Source organism: Muntiacus reevesi, chromosome 2, assembly GCF_963930625.1.
Source record: "Muntiacus reevesi chromosome 2, mMunRee1.1, whole genome shotgun sequence".
NCBI classification, from domain to species: domain Eukaryota; kingdom Metazoa; phylum Chordata; class Mammalia; order Artiodactyla; family Cervidae; genus Muntiacus; species Muntiacus reevesi.
This window is the reverse complement of record NC_089250.1, coordinates 175,495,900-175,521,243: the sequence shown is the minus strand read 5'-3', so window position 1 is coordinate 175,521,243 and position 25,344 is coordinate 175,495,900.

The following is a 25,344-nucleotide window of genomic DNA, read 5'->3' as shown; positions in this document are numbered from 1 at the left end:
TTAGTAGCAGAAAAGAACCATTTCCTTGTGCTCATGGGTCCACGGGCCATCTCCGCTCACGAGTCTGTCACCTGGTACTGGCTGTTGGCAGGGACCTTCCCATCCTGCCAGCTGGAACACTCCCCCAGGACCTCTCTGTGGTCTCTCTGCACGGGCTAGTTGGGCTTCCTTAGAGTATGGCAGCTGAGTGCCAGGAGAGAGCCTCCCAAGAGAACCAAGAGGGAGCATTATGACCTTTTAAACCTCACCTCAGAAGTCACAGCATCACCTCTGCTGAGGTCATACACCCTCCAGATTCAAGGGGATGGAATGTGGGCTCCAACTCTAGATGAAAGAACCATCATTGTAAGGTCACGTGAAATGGGAGACATCATTGTCAACAATTTTTTGCAGAAGAGAATCTGTCACAAAGGCCAGAGCAAATAGGAAATATCTGTTCTAGACTAAGGGGAAAAGAATATATTTCCTGGACTGCCTGGGACTGTTGTGTAGGTCACACACTGCAAAAAGGCACCTAGCTGAGAAGGCAGGTGGAGCTGAAGTCCATTCTATCATCCATTCACTGAGCTCTGTGTTCATGCACGTACGAAGCTGCGTCTGCTCAGGAAGGACAGACTCTTCCTTTTCAAAGGGTGTTGTCCACTTGCTCAGATGAGCACCCACAGAGATAAGTGCACCCAGAGAGGGACACTTTTCTAATATCCACGTGGAGCAGCGGGGGTCCTGGGGAAGGTGAGCAGGAGAACTAGAGCCTGGGGCAGGAGGGGGAGGAGGGAGGGGGCAAGGAGAAGGGAGAGGAAGGAGGGGAGGTGAGGGAGGGGAGTGGTGGGGGACGGGAGGGGCCAAAGCTCAAGACTCAGGCTGAGGCCAGGGTCCTTGCCCCTCTTTCATCATCCCCCACCCCTCCCCAAACACACACACCCAGGAAGTCATTGCCATCTCCCTTTCACATCTTCTGCCAGGATTCTAATTTGCTCTGCTCCCAAATCCAGCACACTTCAAGTTCACAAAGAAGCCCCAATGGGTCAGTATGACATGGAGAAAACCTTCAACTCAGAAGAGGTGCAGGAGGCAGGACTTGGGCCAGACTCCAGGTGTCTTTGGGGATGCAGACTGTCCTGAAGAAAAAGAACCAGGACAAGAAGTCCCTCCTCAGAAGGTTTAGAAGAGCATCCTTCGGGGGCTGAGGTGCTGAAGCAGGAGGCAAGGACTCGTAGCCAGAGAGAGCAAACATCCCCCTGCTTAGCATTTAATCGCCCCCCCCCCCTCCAGTTTCCTTCTATGGAGATGGGGCTATTTTGAAGAATGCTCAGCGCTAAAAAAATAAAGCCAGAATCACATATCTGGGCTTCCAGAGAGACCACAGTAGGAAACGTGGAACGCAAAGGCTATTTATACGGTGAGGGAGCGTTTGGGCAAGAAGCTTACAACCAGCTTTTAGAATTAATTTAGCGCCTTGTCTGCTCCAAGGACATATGCTCTGCGTCTAGAATTATGACACCTCCAGCACCGTACGTGTCTGTTTGATGTGGTCGGGCAGGATCACAGGGCCTCCTGGCGCTCAGGCTCCATGTGTTGGCGATGATCACACCTCCCTGTGTGTGCGAACACCGCCCAGGCATCTACAGTCCCAGAGTCTTCGGAAGCAGGTGGACATATGGCACACGTCTCAGGTTTTGGCAGCGGACACAGGAAGTAGACGGTGTGTGCCATCCGGGGTGAGGCAGGGGGTGACCTGTGCTGTCTTGGCTGTCTCGACACACACGACACGGCAGCTCCCCAGCCCAGAGGGGGCGTCCCCAGGTTGGCATCTGCATCCTGGAGTCCGAGGTGGGACCCCTGGAGCCAAGGGAACGGGCACCCACCTGTTCCGTAACTGGCAGCCCTTGGCCGTTTTCACCTTTGAAACACTAATAGAAAGGCAACTGGTACATCTGGTGATGCAAAGCTAGAAAATCTGAATTAGCCAGAGACTCAGTCACTGCCCCAGCGGAGAGGCAGGGAGACAAGACTCATGGCAACAGATGTGGGGTCATAAGCAAGAACTCAAACCCTGTCCCAGAAGGAACTGGGGAAAGCAGTGATCGTCACCAACCAAGTGTGGACTCCTCACTGTCCCCATAGTGCCCAGACACACTGGGAAGCCCCCAGGCCCGTCCCCACTTTCCCTGGAAGAGCCAGAAACAAACTGCCTTCTGCCCTTTTATTTGGTGCTCCCTCAGGAGGTGTTCATACAAGACAGACAGGAGATCCACACGCCTGTCTTCACCGAGCTGATGTTCTCACAGGGTAATGCTGTTGTATTGTCGGCTCCGGCTGCCATGCAAGAGACCATAGACTAAGCGGCTTAAACAACAGACATTCCTTTCTCACAGCTCTGAAGACTAGAAGTCCAAGGTCAAGGTGCCGTCAGGGTTGGTTCTGGTGAAGCCTGTCTTCCTGGCTCACGCATGGCTCCCTTCTCACTGTGTCCTCTGTGTGGCCTTTCCTCTGGACACCCAGAAAGAGAGAGATTTGGTGTCTCTTCCTTTTTTTTTATAAAGCCGCCACTCCTATTGGATCAGGGCCCCATTTATGACCTCATTTAACCTTGAGAGTGAAAGTGTTAGTCACTCAGTCATGCCCAACTCTGTGACCCCAAGGACTGTAACCCACCAGGCTCCTCTGCCCATGGGATTCTCCAGGCAAGAATACTGAGTGGGTAGCCATTCCCTTTTCCAGGGGATCATCCCATCCCACAGATCACACTGGGGTCTCCTGCTCTGCAAGCAGATTCTTTACTGTCTGAGCCTCCAGGGAAGCCCAGTTTAACCTTAGTCGCCTCCTTAAAGGCCTCATTTCCAGATATAGTCACACTGTGCATTGGAGCATCAAGATAAATTTTAGGAATGGACACAGTCTTGCTCATAAACGGGGAAGAGATGCACAAAAGAGTAAGTCCATACATCGGACGTTAGGAGGAAGCTGCCATGAGGAGAAAGGAGGCTGCAGAGGGGGGTGAGGAGGGCAGGGTGGGTTTGCAGATTGAGTGGCAGTGGCCAGCATGGCCTTGGAGGAAGTGACATTCAGATGGAACACACCGCTCGGCCTCACGGGGGCCCGGAGGGGCTGCAGGGGCCAGAGACACGTGAGAGCACAGGTGCATGTCAGGAAGCAGGAGGGAGGCCGCCTGGCAGGGGAGGTGGGCACGGGGCCAAGTCAAGTTCAGAGAGGGCGGATGAGGTCAGACCAACTGGGAGGGACAGGTCATGGGGCCCCACAGAGCGTGGTGGAGACATGGTTTCAGAGCCAAGCAGCCACGTGACCTGACCTCCAGGTCGGGGTGGAGAATATTCTACATCAGGTTAAAGCAACATTTAAAAATTTTTTGAACTCTGTGAATTGTTACAGGAAAATCAGTCTCTGATTTTCCAATTCCATCTTTGGACCCTGCAGAGAAAGCACAGAGTCATAGGTTGTTGTCATCTACTTGCTCAGTCGTGTCCGACTCTTTGTGACCCCATGGACTGCTGCACGCCAGGTTTCCCTGTCCTTAATTACCTCCCAGAGTTTGCCCAAGTTTCTGTCTACTGAGTCAGTGATGCCTTCCAACCATCTTCTCCTCTGTTGCTCCCTTCTCCTCCTGCCTTCAATCTTTCGCAGCATCAATGTCTTTTCCAGTGGGTCAGTTCTTCGCATAGTTCTTCGCATCAGGTGGCCAAAGTATTGGAGCTTCAGCTTCAGCATTAGGAGAGTCAGGAGAATAGTCAGGAGATGCATAGTCAGGTAGAAGCCCTCACTCTGTCATCGTGGACACATCACTTAAGTTGCCCTGCCTCAGTTTCCCCATCTGTCAAATGGGGACAGTCTGGCAGCCCTCCCCCCACCACCACTAGTAACCAGCATGAGCTGAGATTACAAATGCAGGCATGCAAAGCTTTGACAGTAAAGACGCTCTTCAGCTCTGGAGAGGGGCTGGAGATGGGGGGGTCCCAGGAGCAAAACCAGCACTTCTTGCCCTTATGCTCCCTTGATCGAGCCAGGGCAGGGTGTGTTGTCATGGTTTTTGAGGTGACCCCACACACGGCTGTGTCTGCAGTGTGAGCTGGGCTGAGAGGGTTGTCAGCCTAAACAGGAGAGGCCTCACAAGCAGGAGCAGTCTCTGCTTCTGGAGGGGGGAGGAATGGGCGTCAGGACAGGGTGACGACTGACCTCTCCCTGAACCCTCTTTGTTCTGGTGGAATCTTTCCTTTCTGCCTCCAGTGTTCTTGCCTGGAAAAACCCCTGGACAGAGGAACCTGATGGGCTAGAGTCCATGGGGTGGCAAAGAGCCGGACGTGACTGAGCACGCACGCTCACAATAGGGTGACTCGTGTGGTGTTTTCACCATGGACCATCCCGTAAAGCCCCCTAAACCCCGCCCCCACACCCTGAAGCTGCAACTTGCAAGAAATAGACTTTTTTCTTTTCCACTTAACAACCACAAAATTCACCTTCAAATTGTACAAACTGAAAATCAGCTCATGAACCAAGAATAATATTACCAACCAGAGCGTGCAAGAACTTAAAAAAAAAGTTAGTTTAAAAAAATTAGGGGCACTTCCCTAGCGGTTCAGTGGTTAAGATGTTGCCTTCCAAGGCAGAGGGTGCCGGTTTGATCCCTGGTCAGGGAGTCAGGATCCCATATGCCTGGCAGCTGAAAAACCAACACATGAAGCAGAAGCAATATTGTAACAGATTCAATAAAGACTGTAAAAGTGGTCGACATAAAAAAAAACTTTAAAAATATTAAAAACAAATAAATTAGGTACTACTCGAAGAAAGGAAAGATTTCATCAGTACAAAGTGGGTTGAGGGACAGGTCAGTCATCACCCTGTCCTGACACCCATTTCTCCTCCCCAGAAGCAGAGACTGTTACCGAAGCTGATACTTCCTCCCACACCTGTTACTCTCTCCTGAGATATGTTTATACACACATGCATGTATGTGATTCCTTTAATTCCAAAGTGGATATGACTCATACTTCCTTTGGCACCTCCATTTTTTTTTCACTTAGCAGTGATGATTTGGAAACTGCTCCCAATCAGCACTTAACTTCCTTGCTCTCTTATCCATTTCTATTTGCGCCTTCTTTTTCATTGAGTGAAAGCACCATAATTTAGTCAAGCAGATTCCTAATGACTTGGGTTGTTTTCCCTTTTTGGCTAATTTCTGCCATGCTGAAAAGAATATGCTGTAAAAATGCTTCTGGCGACCTGTGTGAATACATCTGCAGGATAAATCCCCACGAGAAGAAGAGCAGGATCAGGAAGTACAGGCTTTAGGCATTTGGATAATCTCCCCAAGTCGCCTTCCCAAGAGCTTGCATCTACACCACGAGCCCCAGGGCACATGCGCCAACACTCCCCAAACGGACATTGTGTCTGTTTCCTGGGGCCCGCTGTAGAATACGACCAGCCGTGGCTTAAAACCACAGCAACGCCTTCTCTCTCAGCTCCGGGGGCCAGGAGTCCAGGCTCAAGGTGCTGGCAGGATGGGTTCCTCCTAGAGGCCCAGGGAGAATTTATCCATGTCTCTTTCCTAGTTTCTGGCAGCTGCTGGTGCCCCAATACGCCTTGACTTATAGATGAATCGACCTGTGCCCCTATCTTCACAAGACCTCTCTCTCCTGCGGGTCATGTGTCCAGATTTCCCTCGTTTCCTAAGAACACCAGCTCAGCCGATGGATCAAAGCCCACTCTAATCCAGTATGACCTCATCATACCCCGAGTACATCTGCAAAGACCCTATTTCCAGACACGGTCACATCCACAGGTGCCAGGCGTGAAGACTTTGACTTACCTTTTGGGAGGACAACCTGAAACAGAGGTGTGATGGGATGTTTTCAACTCTGACATTCTGAGGGACCCCAGGCACTTTTGAGGGGAGGGAGTTTTTGGGCTTCCCTCATCGCTCAGTCGGTAAATCATCTGCCTGCAATGCAGGAGACCCAGGTTCGATTCCTGGGTCGGGAAGATCCCCTGGAGAAGGAAACGGCTTCCCACCCCAGTGTTCTTGCCTGGAGAATCCCATGGACAGAGGAGCCTGGCAGGCTACAGTCCATGGGGTCGCAAGAGTCAGACACGACTTAGCGACTAAACCACCACCAATAGTTGCTTTACAATGTTGGTTAGTTTCCACTATACAACGAAGTTAATCAGCTGTGTGTGTACACACATCCCCTCCCATTAGGCCTCCCTCCCACCCTCCCATCCCACCCCTAGGTCGTCACAGAGCTCTGAACTGAGCTCCCTGTGCTAACCAGCAGGCCCCCACTGGCCATCTGTCTCAGGCATGGTATATGTGCCAATCCCACTCCAGCTCACCCCCACCCCCCCATCATGTTCACATGTCTTGCATCTCTGTTCCTGCCCTGCGTGTATGGTCATCAGTACCATTTTTCTAGATTCCACAGACATACATTAATGTAACGATGCTGGTTTTTCTCTCTCTGACTTAGGTCACTTTGTGTGACAGGCTCTAGGCCCACCCACTTCTCCACAGGTGACCCGATGTCCTTCCTTTCATGGCTGAGGACTATTTCGTTGTATATATGTGCCACATCTTCTTTTTCCATTTATCTGCCAATGTCCGTTTAGGTTGCTTCCACATCCTGGCTTTTGTAACTAGTACTGCAGTGAACCCTGGGGTACATGTATCTTTTGGAATTACGGTGTTCTCAAGGTATGTGCCCAATAGTGGCGTTGCTGGGTCGTATGGTACTCCTGTTTTAATTTTTTTAAGGAAGCTCCATACCCTTCTCTCCATACCAGCTCCACCAGTTTACATTCCCACCAACGCTTTGTCTAGCAGAATCAAGTCAAATTAGTGGTGGAAATCCCAAGTCAGCTGCTCCCACCTAAGCCTTCCTGGTTGCCTCCTCATCACTGCTGACACCTGAAGCCCTCTGGCCACGTTTACCAAAAGCTTCCTGAAGCTCCTTCGTGGGTAAAGTGGGGGTTAGGGAGGTGGGAGGAGTGGGGGACTGTGAGTGCTGTTCTAAGATCTCCCCAGACCTGAGACCACCTGGGGAGGCTTTGCCAACACAGACGCCTGGTCCAGTGGAGTCACACATTTAACTGGAGCTTAAATTCTAAAGCTCCACAAAATAACAACCACATAGTTAAAGTTATGCCTGGAAAGGCCCCTTAGACATTCAAAATCCACTACCCAACTTTTATTTACCTTTGGCAATGCAAAATGGTCCACAGAGGCTGGTGTCTGGCCTCCCATCTGCATGATGGGCAGACAGAATTCTTCTTCTCTGTACTTGGTGAAGGATGCTCCCGTCCAGGGAAAGCCTTGACCTCTTCAGCCTCCCTCTTCCCTTCAGCCGAGGTTTGAAGTAAACAAATCCAAAAGCACTTAGTGCCCGGAGCACAGGCTTAGCCTACAGGGACCCCCCACCTGTGGTCCGTCAGCAAGACGAACGGCCTGGAGGTGGACTGGTGACCCCCGGGGACACAGAGGGCGTCTCCGACCCTCTCCGCAGCCCCACCAGCCCCCTTTCCACCTTCAGTCAGTGGGACGAAGGTTTGCTCTGGGGTCAGCGCCGTGGTGATGAGCCTGTGTCCTCAGCCTTGCGGCCACCTTCACTTTGAGGGAAAACTGAGTGGGGGGAGGGGGGTGGAATCCTCTCCCCACTCCCGACCCTGCTCGCTAACCTAGGAAGATGGCTGTGACTTGGGGAGTGAAAGCAAGAAAAATGAGAGTCCCCCGGGCTCTGACAGAGCCATAGAGAACCCCGGGTCCGGTCGATGAAATATGTAATGGGCTGAGGGAATTTGCTTTGGGAAACTCCTTCATCCGCTCGGTCCAATTATCCTGTCTCCTGATGAGGATCCTAAGTGTTTTACCCCCGTTTAATGATACTTAAAGACTCTATGTTGAAAGGGGGGGTCGGCTCCCAGCACACGTCAGCTTATGTGGAGCAAATAGAAATATTGTGCACATTTCATGATGTATTGTCTTACTTCTCCCAGCCAGTTTCCCACCTGGAACGGCATGGGGCTGGAAGCCATGTGAAAAACTTGCGAACGCTGCTCAGGAAATAGGGGGTCACCCCCTGAACACATAGCCTGCTCCCTGAAATGATCAGAGAGAAAAGTCCCAGAGCACAATGTATCGCTGGGGGGTTCAAGGTTCCTCCCAATGAATCAAAGTTCACAATCAGGGCCTGATGAATGTACCAAGGTGTGGAATTTGATTTGCCGGTGTTTATCATTAGGGAAGTTGTTTATTGATTTTTTTAAAGCTTTTTTCTTTTTTAAAAAGAAGGCTATTACTGCTTACAACTTTATTTCCTTTAATATTTTAAGAGAAACATGATCCAATATAGGAATTACCTGCAATCAGTGTTACTTGATGGCTCGTTCCTGCCAACGTGACCCTATACTGAACAGAGCCTTGTAGGGTCTGGGGGATTACTCAAGTTACATTTTTGGGGGGTCACATCCGGATTCTAGTTCAAATGTGTCATACTCAATGTGGACCTGGGCAAAGAGAGAGTTTTCCCCTCCTGGCTTCTGGACTTGTGAGGTCCGGGATTAAAGGTCCATCTGATTTGAGTCATTCCAGTTCTTAGAATACAACTGCAAAGTCAAAGAGGCATTGCAGAGAAGACCTTCAAAAGAAACCATGATTTCTAGGAAAATGCAAGCTGGGGACAAGATATTTTACGTGGAGTGTCTCGAGCTTTTACTCACCCAGTAATAGGTGTGTGCGTGCTCTGTTGCTCACTCATGTCTGTTTTGCCACTCCATGGACTGCAGCCTGCCAGGCACCTCTGTCCATGGGATTTCCCAGACAAGAATCTGGAGTGAGTTGCCATTTCCTGCTTCAAGGTGGGCAGAGAATATTGCCCCACATTCTGCCCATGGGGTCACCCACGGGACCTGATTTGCCCAACAGAGCAAGGAGGGTGTGAGGTTTCATTCCCAGCCAGCTCCCAGCCTGGGCCTCAAGACTGCCTGCATGGCTGCATTTGTCCTTTTGTCCTTCTGCCAGCATCAGGAGCAGGACAGGCCTGGCTAGCCCACTGTCTCGGTAGGAAAATGAGAGGCCTGGGGATCAGAGCCATGCTGGCCACGCCCAGCCTGGGTCATCCAGTCCTCAGCTGACCTTCAGCCCTGAGAGCTTGAATGATGACAGTCTTAGGCCACTGAACTTGAGGGTCTTTTTTGTTAATGCGGCAATTTAATATCAATAGCTAACTGATACATTGCCTTCCTGTGAACCACTTGGTCCTTACCATTCCACACATTTTCATATTTTTAAAACATTTTTATTTTATTTATTTGGCAGCAACAGGTCTTAGTTGTGGCATGTGGAATTTTTTTTAGTTGTGGACGTGGGATCTAGTTCTTCGACCAATGATGGAACCCAGGCCCTCTACACTGGGAGCACAGTCTTAGCTGCTGGGCCACCAGGGAAGTCCTGCATTCATTTTAGCTCATCTGCATCTTCCCAACCACACCAGCTGCCCTTCTGCATTCTCTGTGCTAATATTGACTCCCTAAAATAACAATAGCCTCGGATATGCAGATGACACCACCCTTATGGCAGAGAGTGAAGAAGAACTAAAGAGCCTCTTGATGAAAGTGAAAGAGGAGAGTGAAAACGTTGGCTTAAAGCTCAACATTCAGAAAACTAAGATCATGGCATCTGGTTCCATCATTTCATGGGAAATAGACGGGGAAACAGTGGAAACAGTGGCTGACTTTATTTTTCTGGGCTCCAAAATCACTGCAGATGGTGATTGCAGTCATGAACTTAAAAGACGCTTACTCCTTGCAAGGAAAGTTATGACCAATGTGGACAGCATATTAAATAGCAGAGACATTACTTTGTCAACAAAGGTTTGTCTAGTCAAGGCTATGGTTTTTCCAGTAGTCATGTATGGATGTGAGAGTTGAACTGTAAAGAAAGCTGAGCGCCGAAGAATTGATGCTTTTGAACTGTGGTGCTGGAGAAGACTCTTGAGAGTCCCTTGGACTGCAAGGAGATCCAACCAGTCCATCCTAAAGGAAATCAGTCCTGGGTGTTCATTGGAAGGACTGATGCTGAAGCTGAAACTCCAATACTTTGGCCACCTCATGCGAAGAGCTGACTCATTGGAAAAGACCCTGATGCTGGGAAGGATTGGGGGCAGGAAGAGGAGACAACAGAGGATGAGATGGTTGGATGGCATCACCGACTCAATGGACATGGACATGGACATGGGTTTGGGTGGACTCCGGGAGTTGGTGATGGACAGGGAGACCTGGCGTGATGCGGTTCATGGGGTCGCAAAGAGTCGGACACGACCGAGTGACTGAGCTGAACTGAACTGAAGACCCTTCAGCACCACCATCGATTTCCCAGTCCCCCTGTGCCCCTTGAATCGATGCTTCCATCTCCTTTGAACCTGTGTTGGTCCCGCAGCACCCTTTACGCAGGGAGCTGTCTCATCCCACCTGGTCGCCTCCTCTCCCTGCACTTGGTTTCCATTCCTGCCCTTCCCTCTCCCCTCCCCATCTCTCCCGGCCTTGTAGAATGTGGGCAGGTGTTCACCCCTCCCCTGGGAATCTCTGCTGCAAAGAAGGCATTTAGAAATGCTCTGTGGAGGCATTATTCATACATGAGACACTGTCACCATTGACGGGGCAGGTAGGCCCCACTGCAGGCTCGGTGACCTCTGGTGCCAAGTTCTCCTGGCAGAAGCAGCCTGGCTCCCGTGGAACAGACGCAGCCTCGTCTGGCGGCAGGCAGCCTCTGCCAACAGCAAATTCCACCCGCTGCAACTGTTCTTTGACAGCATTTGTTAACATATTAATGACAGGAAAAGGCTTTTGGCAGAAATAGCTCATCCCTGGGTCCTCCTCTCTGAAAGAAAGCAATGGGGCTGTGTGGGAAGGTGAAGCAGACGCAACAGAATCAATGCCCTCTGAAATGATCCCCAATGTTGCCAAGGTTGTTTTAGAGTGTGGGGTCTCAGAGGCAGACATGCATCTGTCGGTTGAACCCCAAAGTCACACAATTTGGCTGTAAGGAACAGGCTAACTCCAGGAAAAGGGATGTCTCCATTGGGGCCCCCATCCATTGAGCCCAATGGGAAGCCAAAGACAGGTTAGTCCACTGATGTCATCCATACAGATCAGGGAAGAAGAAAGGCAAAAGGATCTGGACATTCAAAGCTCTCTGGCAAACCCCAGGACAGAAGTTCAGGGCTGGGTTCCACAAAGTCTGAAGGATTCCAGGTGTGGTAAGACACACAGACAGAAAAAGGGAAGATATTTATATCCAGGAGGCTTAGGCCATGCAGCGTCACACCCAGGTCAGCCAGGAGACAGACAGAGGGGCAGTGCGGACCGGAGACCTCACTGAGGTTTCTGCGGAAGGAGTGGACAAGGCGGGGTGGGCAGCAGAGGACTGGCTGGTCTGGATCGTTCCTGCAGGCTCCAGGGTGCAGGGTCCATCCCCGGTTGTATGGAACCTGCCCAGGGTGGAGTGGGCAGGTGGACAGTGGCCCAGAGGTGGGAGCTGGTGGAGGAGGCGTGGGCTGCGGGCTCTGGGTCAGTTGGTTTGCCTTGGAAAGGTGTGCTCACGGGTGAGCTGTTTGCTACCTTTAGGAATTAGCCAGCCCTGGAGGGCCGGTCCCTCAGAGTCAGCAGGACCACACATGTCAAAGCATCAGAACCCAGAAAATGAAAGAAACGATTAACGCAAATGGTGAGCCCAGAGAAGAAGAGATTCCAAACGGGAGGCGGTACTCACAGCGACTTCTTCAGCGGAACCTCCTGTGTGTGAAGACCTGGGCCAAACGCAGGAGAATCCTGGGAAGTGAGAGTGTTCCTGCTGTCATCACGCATCTGATGCAGATGCGGGGGCTTCAGGGCAGGTGGGCCGGGAACCCCCGTGCGTGTGGGCATCAACCACTCCAGGGGGGATCCTTGGGGTCAGTGCCAGGAGTGGGCAGCCACGGGTCCACTCCCAGAGCCAGTTCTCAAAGCAGCTGAGCACACACATTGCTGCTCCCTCTGCCACAGCCATCCCCTGGCTTTTCAGGACACGATGGTTTCCGCTGAACAACCACTGCGAGGCCCTCTAGGGAATGGGTGGAGGCGGCAGGGGAGGTAGGAAGACGGCATAAAGGACGCCCTGGGGGACGTCGGGATGGGCAGGGCAGGCTAGCACCCCCCAGAGAAAGAATATACACGAGGGGCGTCTCTTGCTGCCAGCTTCTTTACATTTAAAATAGATTACACATTGAAATGTGGGCGCCTCCAGAGAGCAAATGCCAAAAATCTTCAAACAAGGCAATTAATTTTCCCGCTCAAACCCCAACCCCAGTGCTACGAGAGGTTTCTTTCGGCAAATGTGGAACATTCACGTGGCTGGAAGTCAATCAGCCACCCACGTTGAAAATAAGAGCTGCACACCGAAGGGAAAATGGGAAAATGTCAGGAGGGTACGAGAAAATGGACCAGGTTTCAGAGCGTCCTTTGAAAAACAGTGCCGGGCGCTTCCAACGGCTTCCAAGCTAACGGGCCCAGTGAAGCTCATCTCTCCTTTACAGGGCGCCCTCTGCCCAGCACCCGCGGGGTCCCTTTGACACAGGTGAGAGCCAGCCCTGCTCCTGACAGCCCTCCTTCTCCGGGGGACGAGCGGGAGGCGGGGTGGGGGCGCTCTGCATCGGGCCAGGGAGGCCCCAGTCCCCTGCAACTCAGACGCAGCATCACATGAAATGTTCAAAGCCCAGGACAGTTGCAAACGCCTTTCTTCATTATGATTTTTTTTTCCTTGAGCTTCCTAATTAAATCATTAAAATTTTATCTTCACTTAACTATGGATAAGAACCATTTGAAACATTTAATTAGTATGCTGCAAGAGACACGCAGGAGCCAGGAGTCTCTGCAAGGTGGGACTGTTAGGAAGGTGAGAGGGTGGGGACGGAGGCACACGGGCAGAGAGACGGAAAGAGAGTGGACGGGTCACTCAGGAAGGAACCTGCAGAGGGGGAGCCTGCCCAGGGGGGAGCTGCAAGAGGAGCCCGATCCTCCTGCCTGGTCCTGCCTCTCTGCCTTTTCTCGTGGGCTCTGGCTGGCAGCCAGGTTCTCTCCCTGTGTGCAAGTGTGTATGTGTGTGTGTGTGTGCACACATGTGCAGAGAGAGACGGACAGATAGAGACAGAGAGGGGGAGAGACAGAATGAAAACGAGACAGAGCAAGAGGCCCAGGGCTCCTGGCTCAGTGATCTAAATTGCATTTCAAATTTTACATACATTTACATTCAGGGTCTCCAAGTTCCCTGCCCTTCTCTCACTCCCAGCCAGCAAAGTAAAACATCATGAAATAAAATTGAAGGAGTGCAGCTCCAAGGTCAAGCTCATATTCAGCAGGTTGGGAAAAAGGCCCTTGAGTCTCCTGGGGATTGAAGCTGCCAGTTTCGAGCCCTCCCTGCTGGCCGGCAGCTTGCTAAGCGTTTTTCTAGGGTCGCACACAATCCCACGACAGTGCCAGAGTCACACACTCGGCGGGAGAAAACTGACAGCCTCACATATCTGGAGACCAGAGGGCCGAAGTCCAGGTGTCTGCAAGGCCGTGCTCGCCCCCAGACCCGCAGGAGACCCCTCCCTGCCTCTGCCAGCGTGAGGAAGCCCCGGCTGTCCTCTGGTCGGCGGTGGCCTCACTCCAGTCTTCACAGTGGGTCCCTCGCATGCGTCTTCACATCCTCTCCCCTCTTCACGTGTCTCTGGGTCTAAATCTCCCCACTTATAAAAGGACCCCAGTCCTCCGGACCCCAGCCCGTCCCAATGGCCTCACCAACTCCATTACCTCTGCAAAGACCTCATCTCCGGGTCAGGCCACATCCACAGGGACGGGGGTCAGGACCCCAACGCACCTTGTTGGGAACACAAGGGAACCCATCCCCGGGCCTGGGAGACATCTCACCGCGCCTGAAGGGCACGCAGCCGGTCAGTGTGGGAGCTGGGCTTACAGAGCCAGGCTCAACGGCTGCGCTGTTCAGGGGGCTTTCCAGGCCGGACGTGCAGGGGCTTCTGCCCCTTCCTGGGACCAGCAGGGGTGGAGCCAGCCGGCCAAGCCCAGCCAGAGTCTGCAGAGCGCCTCAGCTGCTCCTGGCAGCTGCCGGCTTCCATGTCCCGGTTATTCTGTGGGTCCCTCCACAGTCGCAGGACTTTCTCTGACCCCCCTCCACCCCCATCCTGGAGCTCCGGGTACCAACCAGAGAGAGGCGGCTGGGGAGGAGTGAGGGAGGGGCGGTCTCTGAGAGCCAGGCACCCACCCGTGTGACCTGCCCGCTCGGGTCAAGCGGATTCTCTCTTCAGGGGGCTCCTCGCCAAGACGCACCAGGCTTCCTGCAGGAGCAGATTAAAAGAGGGTAAGGATTTCCCATTAAACACGGTAATTATTGAAATCCTTTGAGGCGGCACCCAGGAGAGAGCATGCAAAACATTTAAGGGAACCTCTGGTACCAAACCGCTATTATCCTGTGTAGTTCCAGACGCGGGGGAGGAACACACGGAGACCAGTGTTCAGGAAGCACCGTGTTATAGGGCCGCAGGAAAGGCGCCCGTGACGGCCGCGAACCCGACCTGTGTGTTAGGAGGTGATGAGAGCGTGCCAGACCTTGATTTCAACCGTGACCTGGCGAGTTTAACCCTTCTCTCTGGTTCCTGCGTGCTCAGTCACGTCCAGACTCTTTGTGACCCCAAGGATCGTAGCCCGCTAGGCTCCTCTGTCCATGGGATTCTCCAGGCAGGCATACTGGAGTGAGTTGCCATATTCTTCTCCAGGGGATCTTCCTCACCCAGGGATGGACCCCAAGTCTCTTGCTTCTCCTGCATATTGGCAGGGGCATTCTTTACCACTGAGCCACCTGGGAAGCCCTCTTCTCCCTGGGTGGGGGTGGAATATCTGGCTTCACCAAGGCCTCTTTGCACCTGCACGTTGGGGAAGCAGGATTTCTGCTCTGAGGCAGACAGAGTTGTTGACCAGACTCTGGTCTCAGTGAATTCCAGGTATTTCTTAAAAGAGCAAAGGGAGAGAGTGTGCTGAGCGGGTGAGGAAGGTAGGGAAAAAAACCCTCCATCGTGGTGATCACCTCCCTCCCTTAATCCAGCATTTCTTCCTGGCCAGGGAGGGACAGACTGACAGACAGGACAGGGGTTGGGGGCCATGCGGACCTCGGCTTGCGGACACAGGACTCCTCCTCCCCATGGCAAGTGAGACCTGGCCCTTCCCCCCATTCCCTACCCGCCCCGGAGTGCATGCCCAAGAAAGTTCTGGTTAGATTCTTGAGCTGGGCAGAGACAGGGTCGTTATCGCTTCCTTGTTAGGAGGGAACATTCCACAAAAGGAAATGCAGAAAGGTTTTTGTGAGGTGCATCTGGAACTTTCTACTGCCCGGGGCCCTCCTTGGGGCTTTATTGATGCCCCAGGCAATGAAGTCGAGTGGGATCTGCTGTGAGCTCCTAATTGCTCCTGAACTCCTGACAGCTAAAGGCCATCCTCTGTAGTTACCAGCTCCAGCTCTTTCCATAAAAGGAGCCACGTGGCTCCCGTGGCCAGTGAGGTTTCTCCGCTGACCAGGAGCTGTGGCAAGGCTAGAAATGTCCCCTCTGCCAGCCCTGTGGATAGTGTCCAGGGAGGGAAAGCCCGCTTGTGTCACTTCTCTGCCAGGCCACATGATCCCCTGGGGCTGTTGCCAGGGGCATTCTAAGAGTCTTGGACTTGCTAACAGAGAGGTGTTCCAGGGACCAGCCAAAGCCCATGCCCACCGAATCCACTTTATCCAGCTCTTCAGCTCATCCGGCACGTCACAGCTTGAGAAGCGGGTCTGTGAGATGCTCCAGCCTGGACAGCACTCATGGCCCCCACCTTGCAGGAGGGCAGGAGGGGAGAAATCTCCAGATCAGTCTGAAGGAACAGTCCAGAAAGCAAGGACTGGGTCAGGGACGGCCTCTGCACCTCTGTATGGACTGGATGTCTGCGTCCCTCCGCAGCACCCACAAGTCACGTGTGACGGTGCTGGGAGGCGGGGCCTCTGGGGAGGGGCTTAGATCATGAGGGTGGAGCCCCAGGGTGGGATCAGTGCCCTTATAGAAGGGACCCCAGAGAGCTCCCCCACCCCTTCCACCAGGTGAGGACCTAGCGAGAAGATGAACCAGGAAGAGGGCCCTCAGCAGGCACTGAGTCTGCTGGCACTTTGACCTTGGGCTTCCCGGTCCCCAGAACTCTGAGAAGTACTGTCTGTTCATTATCAGCCTCCTCCCCACCATCCACTTCATTACAGGAGCTTGAATGAACTAAGAGAGCCTCCTTTGCACATGGAAAGGAAAGAGCTGCTTTTTGAGCTGGGCTTCTTGCAGGGTGTACCCCCACAGCTCTGGGAGGAGATGGTGACCCCCCAGCCCACCCCAGAAGGAAAACCGAGAGTGCTGAGAACACAGACAAAATGAAACGCTCCCTTGATCGAGTATAAACACCTCTCTGCCTGCCCCAGTCTGCGATGTGTGTGAGCTGTCGCCCTCTGCTGGGCTCTATGAGAAGTATGCCTGGGGGCTGTACTGGACGCCTGTCAGTCTCAGTCCAAAGACAGGGTAAGAACAGTCAGCATTTCCCGAGGACCGCTCTGTCCTGGGCACTCGTCGAGGGTCTTTATATACTAACCATTTAATTCTCACAACTCCCCGTGAGACTTTTCTCTTATTATTTTTTGAAGATTATCATGTGTGCATTTAAAACAGTTCAGTTCAGTTCATTTCCGTTGCTCAGTCGTGTCTGACTCTTTGTGACGCCAGGGACTGCAGCACGCCAGGCTTCCCTGTCCGTCACCAACTCCCAGAGCTTGTTCAAACTCATGTCCATCGAGTCAGTGATGCCATCCAACCATCTCATCCTCTCCTGCCCCCTTTCTCCTCCCACCTTCAATCCTTCCCAGCATCAGGGTCTTTTCCAATGAGTCAGTTCTTCACATCAGGTAGCCTAAGCGTTGGAGCAATATACATGGCATAGACTTCACCACTTTAACTGGTTTGGAGGCTATAGTTCATCAGCTTAATACACATTGTGGTTTCACCATCATCGTCTCCAGAACTTGATCGTCTTCCCAAACGGAAACTCTGCTCATCAAATACTAACTCCCCAGCCCTCTCCTGAGGATGCACTTTCTGCTTTGTGTCTCCACGGCTTTGTCTACCCTAGGAACGTCACACAGTGGGCCAAGTATTTTTTTCCCCATAATTAGCTAATTTAAACTAAATTTCCTTTCTTAAAGGAAATCAACCCTGAATATTCATTGGAAGGACTGAAGCTGAAGCTCTAATACTTTGGCCACTTATTTCAAAGAACCAACTCATTGGAAAAGACCCTGATGCTGGGAAAGATGAAAGGCAAAAGAAGAAGCGGGTGGCAGAGGATGAGATGGTTAGATAGCATCACTGAGTCAGTGGACGTGAATCTGAGCAAACTCTGGGAGATGGCAAAGGACAGGGGAGCCTGGCGTGCTGCAGTCCATGAGGTCGAAAAGAGTCGGACACAATTTACTGATTGAACAACAAACTAAAATCTTTTAGCATTTTACTTGAAGTAAACAGACATGCTGAAGTACACGTGCAGTTTATTGCAATATCTAAAAATAATTTTTAAAAATTAACTTTCTGGGGACGTGCCTGGTGATCCAGGGGTGAGGACTCTGCGCTTCCACTGCCATGGGTGCGAGGGAAGTAATCCTGCAAGCCTCGCAGCAAAAAAACTTAGCAAAACGTGGAACGTGACCCACAGACTGTCTTATGTTTCTGGAAATGGACCTCAAACAATAAAGGCCAGGGCAGAAATAACAGCAGCCACCCCAGCCGCTTCAGGAAAGTTCTAGAAAGTGGGACGTGGAGCCGTTCACACTGGCACCTGACCTGGGAAGCCTGGAGGCTTCCAGGTGGCGGGAGGCCTGCTCAGCGGGCGTTTCTAAGCCGAACTGCTCTCCTGTCTGAGCGGCTGTCAGAGCCCGGCAGCCACAGCCAAGTCTGGGAGCCAAAGGCGGCGGGGTTGGCATTTGAGGCGCGAAGCCAGGCGGCCGGCTGTGGAGATGCGCCCAGCCTCGTGGTTGCCCACCAGTGCCCCCCTCACCGAGCTGGCAGTTCCCGAGAAGTCTGTGCCGACCCCCAGGTGATCCCAGCGTCCTGTTGGCAAGGGAAGGAGAAATTCAGAGATCCCGTCCAGAGGCCCTGCTCCCTTGGAGGAGGCTCCTCTCATCCCTCCAACACTTCTTTCAAGGCCTCTCCCTTCGAGGGAGAGTGCCTTGGCCCCCAGGGTGAGCGGAACCCCCTCTTGCTAATCACATCACCTCCAGAAGCTGGTCTGGACCTGAAGAGGTTCCTGGCTTCCAGACAAGCATTCCCAGACCAGGATCTGTGACCACGGCTCTCACTGGGCCGCCTGCTCAAGAGTCCGATTCCCTCCAACCGTCCTCCCGTCTCCTTCCCTCACTGTGTCTGCAGGGCCGGTCTCTGGGTCTGTGTCTGGTGTTGAAACACATACACTCCAATACAGTAAACAGACCGCCAGTGGGAATCTGCGGTATGATGCAGGGAGCTCCAACCCGGCGCTCCATGACACCCAGACGGGTGGGAGGGAGGCTCGGGAGGGAGGGGCCACACGCAAACCGGCGGCTGATTCACGGGGCAGAAAGCGACAGATTGTCAGTCACTGTCCTCCGATTAAAAATAAGTTTTAAAAAAAGTCTCGATTCCTCTTCCTTTAATGACATGGTGGGGCAAGGCCCCCTGGTGAGATGCAGGCCGTCCTTCCTTTTATTCATTTTTTTTAAATTTATTTTAAATTATTTATTTATTTATTTATTTTTGGCCAAGCCATACCACTGTGGGATTTTAGTTCCCTGACCAGGGGCGAAACCCAGGTCCCCTGCCTTGGAAGCGCCAAGTCCCAACCACTGGGCCGCCAGGGAAGTCCCTTCCGTCCATTTAACAGATGAAAGAACTTCCCTGGCGCAGAACCTGACTAAGTAGAAACGGCACAGGCTGGTCCCCACGGGGTCAGCTACTTCCATTTAACAAGTCCCCTTTCCCCCAGGACCAGCCTCCTCTCAGAAGAAGAATCACAGCCTGCTTCTTAAGAAACCCCTGGGGCCTGGGGGTTGAGCGGGGTGAGTCAGCCTGAGAGGCTTGCTGAGGTTTCACCCTCCCGTTTAGTTCAGGGATGTCTTCACAGCTCACCATTCGTCGCCTCCACCCTCTGACTCTGCTTTCCAAAGCGAACCGATTCAGGACCAGAGACACGACCTCTCTGCTCGGCGCCCTCATGCCCTCCAGGCTAAGGAATCGGGCAGGGGACATGCTTCGATTCCCTGACTTAATGAGCAAGACTTCCACCCCAGCGGGGCTCAGCCGCGGGGAGCTCAGCGGGGTACAGGGGGTCTGCCTTGGGGAGGGGAGGAGGCACCATCTGCAGAGCTGAAGTGGGGGAGGGCCTGGGGGGGCGAGGGGCCAGGACGGCCCCCAGGCAGGCCCCTGGGAGGCTGGCTTTGATGCTGTCCCAGAATTTGGTTCAGAGTCAAAGCAGAGGAATGGATTTGTTAGCTGGAATGCAGCCCTGACTTCTCCCCAGGAAATTCTCAGAAAAAGAGATTTAACCTGGGAGGGTTTCAGTGAGGTGATGAATCACCCAGCTCCGCTCCAGCCTTTCATATCCAGTGGTTCACTTTTCTACCTTGGATGAGATAAATGGATGCAAAACATCTTAGATTCCTGGGCGCTTTGAAGTTTTCAAAGGCCTTTACTTACCTCGTCCCCTCGGGGAGAATGGGTGAGGCGAGGCACTGGGAGCTGGGGGTGGGGGGAGCGAAGGTCCACTTTGTACCAGGAGAGAAATAGGATGTCTTGCGACTCTCCCGAAGCCCCAGGGCCCGGGCAGTGTGGTTGGGACCGGAGCCAGGTCTCCACCACCAAGGGGTGGGTACCAGTGGGACAGACCAGAAGGAACAGTGTGCGGCCGCAGGAAGGCCCCCTGGACAGCACAAGAGCCGAGAGCAGAGCGGGTCCGACCACAGCCCCAGGCCAGGCCCTGCTGCTCTGCCTGAGCAGAGGTTACTGGAGCAGCGCCACCCGCTCCCCCACCCCGGGCCGAGAGCCGCGCTCAGGCTCCAGGGGAGAGGTTAGTGGCTGCCACGGAGACCGTATGGCCCGCAAAGCCGTACATATTTAGTGCCCGGTCCTTCACCGGGCTTTCCTGCTGGCCTTCCGTCCCAGCTGCTAAAGAGTCTGCCTGCAGCGCAGGAGACGCGGGTTCAGTCCCTAGGTGGGGAAGATGCCCTGGAGAAGGCAATGGCCACCCACCCGTCTTCCTGCCGGGGGCACTAGGCCCTTTACGAGAAGTTTGCCTTTCCTTGCCCTTGTTGTTGTTCATCACTGTCATGTCCCACTCTTTGAGACACCATGGACTGCAGCACCCCAGGCTTTCCTGTTCTCCACCATCTCCTGGAGTTTGCGCAGACTCATGTCCATGGCGTCACCGATGCCGTCCAACCTTCCCATCCTCTGTCACCCCCTTCTCCTCCCGCCCTCAGTCTTTCCCAGCATCAGGGTTTTTTCCCAATGAGTCGGCTGTTCACATCATGTGGCCAAAGTATTGGAGCTCCAGCATCAGTCCTTCCAGTGAATATTCAGGGTTGATTTCCTTTAGGATGGACAGGATGACTCTCCTTGCTGTCCAAGGGACTCTCCAAGTCTTCTCCAGCACTGAATCTCTAGTTCCACGCAGGACTGCTCAGGGTCACCCAGAGCCCAGAACCATCTCAAACCACAGGATGATGTTTTTCTTCCTTCTCTTTCATCTTAACAGCTTTCTTCCTGCCCTGTGTTCACCCACCCCTCACCTGTTCTAGCTGCTGGAAGCCCTCTCACGGGCCCTGATGGATCAAGTCCATAGGACTCTTCGGAGTGAAATAATCCAGGGATCACAGAGCACTCATGTATCTATCCCTTTGCCAAGCCCCAGACCGACAGCATTTTACAGAATCTTCCCAACAGCTGCGTGAGAGAGGGGCTATTATCAGCCCATTTTATAGATGGGTACACTCAAGCCTTCCTGAAACCAAAACTTATATTCCAACCCCTGTGCATTATTGCCTTCTGGGCGACTCCTGGATGATAGCTATGACTTGTTTCCAAAGAGACAGACTTTTCATCACGGAAACTCCCAAACATCCATGTGTTTGGATCCATGGCGCTAGTTATCCTTAAGGATGCTGGGTGGTTGAAGGGAATCCATTGGACCAACTCCCCCCTACACTTTTGGCAGCCTCTAGCACAAAAGCCATCCATCATGGTTGATCGGGTCAGGGAAAGACAGGGTCCCCTCACCTTGCCATAGGCTGCAGCATTCCAGCTGGCCAATCTGAGGTTTGCCCACATGCAGATGCATGGTTCACACAGCAGCCATAAGTAGAGAATGTTCTAGAACACAGCCAGGTGGTAGAAAGGGCCAGGCACCCTTCATGGTCAAGAGTGAGAAATGTGGACCCACATACCCATGATGAGGGGTGTGTCTAATCAGGTTATGTTTGATGCAGACACTGATCCTAAGCCTGCAAATGCACACACCACACCCACACATGTACACAACTACTGCTCAGAAGGGAAAAAACTGCCCAAGCTCCAATTCCACCTGCTGAAAAACACAGATGCTCTCACATCTCAGAGTTGGCCAGCCAAGTTGGTTCGATAAAGGAGTAGATTCTCTTTTCAAGGCACTTTTATGTCTTTGTAAGTTTCCCTTCCTTCTCTTCCCATCTCAGAACTCAGGCTGTGCTGAGCAATGCCATCCTGGACTTACCAGTGAATGTCTAGTCTAAGTGGGATTTCTGAGGCCATTTCTAAAGTCTGCAGATCTCCACTGACATTCTCTTTATTTGTTCAGTCCCTGTTCAGGACAGGATATTGGAAGTAAATTATTTATACCCCCAAGAAACCAAAAGAAAGAGAGAGAGAAGAGAGTGCAAGAAAACAGTAATTTCTGTGTGGCTGTCTTGCAGGTGTCTGCCTTCCTCACCAAAAAATATTTCATTCTCCCTTCATTTTTGAAAATTTCATTTGTGTACTGCCACTGGAGGACAATGTTATTGATTTATTTAAAATATTTATGCTGAATTACAGCATCAGATAGACACATGCATTAGCAGGAGCTGTGCGGAACAATATGCCCACAAAGTTTATTTTTGCACAGAAAGTTGAGAAGGCTGTGTCTACAAACATCAAATGACTCATTCTTCGCTAATTACTGACACCTGCAGCAGAATCACTCTCTACTAAAAACTCAGCATTTCGGTTAATTTCTGCTCCAATTAGTGTGGTAACAAATGCATCGCCTGCTTGATATAGAAACGAAGAAGCTTCACAATGACTTCGGGAGCTTTCCTTCTTCTTTCTAAAACCCTAGCCAAGAAATTAAGAACTGGCAACCACGTGGGCTTTATGGCTGGAGCCCGGTGGTCAGGGCCCCTCACCAACAGCAGAGCAGCTTCAGGTCAATCTTTCAAGCCGGGACAGCAGAGAGGTCAGGGGTTGGGGATCAGACAATCTTGGGTTCATGTTGCTGCTCTGCCGCTCACACGCTGTGTGACCATGGGCAAGTCACTTAGCGTCTCTGAGTCTCAGGATGGGGATAAACAATCGGTCCCGTTTCACTGGGATGCTGTTGAGGCAAAGTCCTCGGACTTTGGTTGGTGCTCCATGCATACTGTTCCCGTGGCTACTGCTCAAGATCAAAAATGACCCCAAAACACCCCACTGGTATTGCCCCTGTTTAAGTTCTCCAGGCTTAGCTCTTAGTCTGGGTCCCAGTGCTGCAGGCTCCTGCCTTCCACCAGTCCTCGACGGCACCTTCATCCTGACCTGGCCCCACCCACCAGACGGAGAGAGCAGCGATGAAGCCGCCACCACAGCCTGGAGCCCACCAGTGACGGTAAGAGCACTTCCTGTGTTGCAAGGGGCCTCACGTGCATTAAGGCAATAAACCTTCACGACTCCCACGAGGTAGGTGCTACTGCTCCCCCATTTTATGGGTGAGGAAACCGAGACGTTAGAGAAAAGCTGTCCAAAAACAGAGACAGACAATTCACAGAGGACAGAATCCAAATTGCCCGCCAAGCTTAGCAAAAGTTGCTCAGATTCACAAGCTGCCAAGGAAAACTATGAGACACCCTTCTTCATCAGTTACATTAGCAAATGATTCAAAGGGCGGCAGCTTCCAAGGCTGGCAAGAATGTGGGGAGTCAGGTGGTCACAGACCTTGTGAAACGGCGTGATTGCTGCAGCCTCTACGGGAATTAACCTCACAGTAAACAGCTATGAAAATTTTACATGCGTGTCCTTTGAACAAGTTTTTGCACTTTGGGGAATCTGTCCTACACGAGTCAGATCAGTGGTGCATGAAAGGTGTGTACCAGGGTGTCTGGGGCAGCATGGTTGGAAGCAGGATTCCTGCAGCATTGTAGTGGAGAAAAAATGGAAACAATCCAAGGATGTCAAAGAATTGCTTATTAATACTGTGGGGAAGGGGAAGCAAACTTAATTTTCATCAATAGAGAGGAGCTGAATAAATTTTATACATCCATATTACAGAATATCATGCAACAGTTTAAGGATTTTTTTTGATGTGGACCATTTTTAAAGTCTTTATTGAAATTCTTATAATATTGCATATATATATATATATATGAAAGTGAAAGTGAAAGTGAGGTCGCTCAGTCGTGTCTGACTCTTTGCGATCCCGTGGGCTGTAGCCCACCAGGTTCCTCCATTCATGGGATTTTCCAGACAAGAATACTGGAGTGGGTAGCCATTTCCTTCTCCAGGAGATCTTCCCAACCCAGGGATTGAACCCGGGTCTCCCAAATTGTAGGCAGACACTTTACCATCTGAGCCACCAGGGAAGTCCATTTATATATATATATACATGCCAAGAACAAGTGGGATTTCAGCTTCTGACCAGGGATCAAACCCACACCCCTGCACTGGAAGGTGAAATCTGAACCACTGGACCACCAGGGACGTCCCCATGTAACAGTTCAAAAGAATGAATTACAGTTCTATATGCCAGACTGCTAAGTGCAAAAACCAACCGAAGATGCTCCTTAAAATGGGTCAGAGAGCAACATTCTCGCTCATAGGAAACTATGCTGTTGTTGGTCATTAGGTCCTGTCCGACTCCGTGAGACCCCATGAACTGTGTGGCCTGCCAGGCTCCTCTGTCCATGGAATTTTCCAGGCAAGAATACTGGAGTGGGTCGCCATTCTATATTCCATTATTTTAAGGGGTGTAATATAATGCCTTCCCAGGTTAAAAAACCCCAAAGTCCCCCAAATTACTAAAGCTCTCTCCAATAATCACGAGGCAACCCACCTAGAATTTATAACATCAGGCATTTAAAACATCAGTAGCCTAATTATTTAACACTTCACGCGCCCACTCCAGGGGGCCTGGGACACGTTCAAAGGCACTGGTCTCCTTTGTTGCAATTAACGCACCCCGTGATATCAGCAAACGACAAATAATATGTTAAAGGTACGCAGTGAATGCAAATAAGATCCAGCAAACTAAAGTGAACAAGGGAACGTTCTAGTAATGGTGGTTTACTGATTGGTCATCTGAGAGGCCGGGCGGATGCGGCTGTGACGGACGCCTCCCAGCACGCCCTTCGGTGGGGAGCTTGTCTCGCCAGCTGCCGGCAGGGCTGCGGGCAGGCAGGCTGTCGCTGTGAGTCCTTCAGGAACTGCGTCCCGCCTGGGAGAGCTGGTCCATGTGGGTCACTGGTTTCCCAGTCTGACGAGCGCGGCCAGACGTCTGCTCACCCATCAAGGCCGAGCAGGGTGGGCTGGTCTGGATCGTTCCCGCAAGCTCCGGGGCGCAGGGCCCGTCCCAGTTTCGTGGAACCTGCCGAGGGTGGCAGGGGCAGGCGGACGGTGGCCAGAGGGTGGGCGCCGGTGGAGGAGGCGCGGGCGGCGGGCCCTGGGCTGGCCGGTTTGCACAGGGAGGCGTGCTCCTGGCCGAGCTGTTCGCTGTCTTAGGGCCCAGCCGCCGGGGAGGGGCGGGCCCTGCGGGGTCACCAAGGCCCCGGATGTGGAACCCGCAGAGCGGAGAAGACGAGTGGGCGCCCCTGTGGACAGAGGCGGCTGGCGGGCTGCAGTCCTCGGGGCTGCGAAGAGTCGGACAGGACGGAGCACGCACATGTGCCCCTGCAAGCTGAACCAGCAGGTGGGGCCGGGGAAGCCTGTTGGCAGGAGGGGCGCAATCGCAGGAAGGCCGGAGCCT